The sequence below is a fragment of the Bubalus kerabau genome, chromosome 1 (genome assembly GCF_029407905.1).
Source record: "Bubalus kerabau isolate K-KA32 ecotype Philippines breed swamp buffalo chromosome 1, PCC_UOA_SB_1v2, whole genome shotgun sequence".
NCBI lineage: Eukaryota > Metazoa > Chordata > Mammalia > Artiodactyla > Bovidae > Bubalus > Bubalus kerabau.
In genome coordinates, this window is record NC_073624.1 from 131549011 (window position 1) to 131553415 (window position 4405).

Consider the following 4405-nt stretch of genomic DNA (forward strand, 5'->3'; position numbering starts at 1 on the left):
CCCTGGTCAGGGAACTACATCCCTCATAATGCAGCTAAGAGTTCAAATGCCACAATGAAGAGTGACGATCTCAAGTGCCATAACTAAGACCCAGCACAGTTAAAAAAATAAAAATATTTTTTTAAAAAGACATTTTGAGAGGCCACACTTCTATAACTTTTATGACAATATATTGTTATAATCATTCTGTTTTACATTGGTTGCATTTGTTAATGTCTTACTGTGCCTAATTTACAAATCAAACTTTATCATAAGTATGTATGTATAGGAAAAAATAAACTGTATATAGGGTTTGGTACTAGCTGTGGCTTCAGGGTGCCGAAATTGGGGGTCTTGGAACATAATCCCCTGTGGATGCTGCTGCTGCTGCTGCTAAGTCGCTTCAGTCGTGTCCGACTCTGTGCGACCCCAGAGATGGCAGCCCACCAAGCTCCCCCGTCCCTGGGATTCTCCAGGCAAGACCACTGGAGTGGGTTGCCATTTCCTTCTCCAATGCATGAAAGTGAAAAGTGAAAGTGAAGTTGCTCAGTCATGTCTGACTCTTCGCAACCCCATGGACTGCAGCCTACCAGGCTTCTCCGTCCATGGGATTTTCTAGGCAAGAGTACTGGAGTGGGGTGCCATCGCTGGGGGCTATTGTCCATATTTCTCAAATTACAAAATAATTTAATCCCCTTTGAGTGACTTGGGTTTTATGCACAAAAGAAGACATTCATTTGTACCCTTCTCTGCCCTGATTTTTTTTCATCTTGTTCCTCCTTGTTCATTTGCTACCTGGAGATATGTGAGAAATCTTGCTTTTAGGAGATCAAAGAAAAAAGTTTTTCTCCCATACCTTTGTGTTCTGTTTAGGTTAAAAATCAACATTGTTTTTCTACCCGCCTAAGGCATACTATTAAAATTACTTCAAAGCTTCTTGACCAAAATCTGTGCAGAGAAGCCTTATGGCAAATTGCAGCGTGATAATTTTGTAAGAAATGAATTTCAAATGCTAGGAGGGAGGATGGTACTGGGTTTCCAAAACGACAGACATTACATTAATTCAGCAAGCATATCAGAGGCATTCTGAGTCAGAGGACAGGATGATATTTTGATCTCAAAAGATAAAAGGGTAATTCCAAACAGCTAATTATGCATGGGGGTTCATTATCCGCATTGGCATAACTATTAGGGTGAATTTCATCTGCGGCACTGGTGCCTGATCCCATCTTACACACTGTTAAACAGTTTTTCCTTCTGATTTATACACAATGAGGTGAAGATCTCTCTCCCCTGATGACTAGTGTTGGGGCCCAAAGCCTATAATTACCTTCCATGGAGCCGGCAATCAGATGCTCTGGCGACCTCATCTGATCTCTAGAAAGGATTTGGCACTGCAAGTGGGGTTTCTCGTGAAGTCAGAAGACCCGGTTTGGAATCCTAAATCTGTCACTTACTAAAAGCACAACTTCAGATGAGTTACTTCATTCTCTGAGCCTCAGTTGCCTTGTCTGTAGGACGCAACAAAGAATGCCTACCTCATAGGACGTTTGAAAAAGTAAATATAATCGTGTATGTGAAAACGCTCTGCAGGTGCCTAGACATGTTGGTTTCCTTTCTTCTAGGAGGCTAGAGAAACACAGAGGGTAGAGAGCTGGGTCAGCCAGTGACTGCTGCATAAGAAACCACACCACAGCTCAGTGCTCACTCTCGTTCATGAATCTGCAAGTCAGGAGGGGTGACAGCTGTAGACTGTGAATTGGATGGGGTGGCTCTACCTTGCTTGCGTGGTTCTGGGATTCATGCTGAAGGGACAGCCACTACCAGTCCTTTTTATAGCAGAGTCAGAAGCACAGGTGAGGTTTCTTAAGTTTGAGGCGCAGACGCGTTAGGTCACTGCCTCCCACAGGGCACGCCCAGTGTGTGTTGAAATACACGCCACCTCCAGCAGGGGGAGCTGTGAAGCCACACGCAAAGGGCATGGATGCAGAGAACTGGGAAAAACAAGTAACTTCTCAGAGAAGCAAGAGCAGCCCCTATACCTCCTGGGTCAGTCAAGGTCAGGCTAATAAAATGCCCTTGTTCTCTACGAGCGAAGGGATCGGGGTGGGGGAGTGGTCCAAAGAGAGCGTGGTCTGAAGGCGCCGGCCACTCCTCATTTGCAAAGCTATAAACAGTGGGACAGTGAGATTCACACAGCGCAGAGGCCTCTGCAATGAATGTCAGATGAACTCCTTGGTCTAAAAATAGACAAATGACAATGACGAAAATCACTTCTCTGCTATAACAGCCATTTATCAAATGGCATTACAAAAAGGTCGATGGTGAGTATCTGCTCCCTGAATTAATGGATGCTCCCGGATTCTCTTCTCTTTGATCTGGTATCAAAGAGGACAGAAATGATTCCCCCGACCGCTCACTTTACACTCCTGGAGGAGCTCTGATATTTCAAGGGAAGATGGGAGTTTCTGGAGGACACATGCCAGGGTGCTCTGGGGGAAGGAGTGTTGGGCGGGAGGAGGGAGAGGGCCACTGTTCCCTTCCTCTACTTGGGCTTCTCTTGAGCTGCCACGGGTTTGGAGGGACAAGGCCGGGCTGGGGTGCCTTCTGCTCAGGAGAGGTTGGACCACTGAAGGCAAATAGGATCATGGTGAAGCCCAAGAGAAGGAAGGCTTGATGCCTAGGCCTGCCTCTGCTCCTTCCTCCACAAACACTGACCCAGCCATCTGCTGCATAAAAGGCACTGAGCTGAAAGACTAGCAAGGCAAAGACTAACGGAGAGATGGACTAATAAACGATCACAGGGACTTCCCTGGTGGTCCAGTGGCTAAGACTCCATGCTCCCAGTGCAGGGGGCCCAGGTTCGATCCCTGGTCAGGGAACTAGATCCCACATGAACAACTAAGAGTCTGCTTGCCACCGTGAAAAGAGCCCACATGCTTCAACTAAGAGCTGGTGCAGCCAAATAAATAATAAACCCCGGCAAACAAAGAGCAGTCACAAAATACTGTGATTAGCACCAGCGGTAAAGGAAACCCAGGTGCTATTGGAATACACCAACCTTGGAAAAGTTAAGGAAGGCCTTGAAGAGGAGGTGTGATTCCTGGAATTAGTACGAGAGTTCAATCCAAGTTTTAGGTCATCAGAGGAAAAGGTGGAATGTTTTGTAGAGTTTGCAAGCACAGCTCATGCACACCAGAAATGCACAAGTGATAAGACATAAATTCAAATAGGAAAGAGAACAGGGACTCAGTTGTAATTCTGCCTGTGTATATGCCTGGCGAGGTTTAACTCCTTTTCGGTCATTTAACAAATATTATGTGCCTGGATCCAGCAAAGTTTAAGCCAGACATGGCTCCTGCCTTCATGGAGGAAAGGACAATCAGGGTCACCACAGAGGAAGGACACGTTGCCTTTGAGCCTCCAGGAAGAGGATGTGACCATGCAAAGAGCATGAGGAAAGGCTGGCAGAGGAAGGAGCTAGCCTGATGAAGCCAGGGCACGCGAGGAGCATCCCAGAAATATAGATGTTTAAAGTATTACAGAACCTCCCTGGTGGTCCAATGGTTAAGAATCCACCTGACAATGCAGGGGACACCGGTTCAGTCCCTGATCCAGGAAGATCTCACACGCTGAGGGGCAACTAAATCCATACTCTGCAACAGAGAAGTCAGCGCAGTGAGAGGCCCATACACCACCACTGGAGAGTAGCCCCCGCTTGCCGCAACCAGAGAAAGCCCATCAAAATCAATAAATGCTAATCTTTTAGAAGACTGTAAAAAATCATTAAACTTAAAAAAAAAGTATTACATAAGGAAATTCAATTCTGCTGTATAGAAAACAAGAAAAGCAACTGGGGTGGATAACAAGCAATGAACTTGTGACGCAGAGGCGGAAATTACATAACGTTTTAAGTAATCAATCTGTAAGACATGTCAAAGATAGGATAAATAAAGCACATGTGTGTGCTAAGTATAAATCAAAAGGATGGAGCAAAGGAGAGTGTCAGTCTACACAGAAGGGCTGGGAACACCAAACCAGACCTTACGTATTCATAAGACATGAGTCCTGCCACCCCCAGGTTGATGGCGCCGCCATTCCTGCCCTGGCCGTACCTGGTGTCATCTGCACTGCCCCGCGTATGCAGCTCACCCCAGATGCGGGTGAAAGGCATGGAGGATGATCAAGCTGTTGGTGAGCCCCTCTGGCTGGGGTGCTGCCCAGAGGCTCTCTGATGGGGAGATACTGGCTCCGGGCACCTTTCATCTGCCAAACCCTCCTGTCCAACCCCCTCCTCTGGTCCTCATCATCAGTGAGGAAGCTGGTGTGGCAGGGGGAGAAACAAGACAGCCAAACATGCAGAACGCAGAGTCCTGCCCTGCCTGCACCCCATTCTGAGCGTGCTGACCTGCCCTCTGCCTTTCCC

At 47.0% G+C, this 4405-nt stretch overlaps 1 non-coding gene across 1 annotated transcript; it reads left to right on the forward strand.

Annotated features, from left to right (window-relative positions):
• The first annotated feature begins 2788 nt into the window (after positions 1–2788).
• On the forward strand, positions 2789–2861 carry TRNAW-CCA (transfer RNA tryptophan (anticodon CCA)). Its single transcript has one exon. It is a non-coding gene; the product is annotated as a tRNA-Trp (tRNA).
• The last annotated feature ends 1544 nt before the right edge of the window (positions 2862–4405 follow it).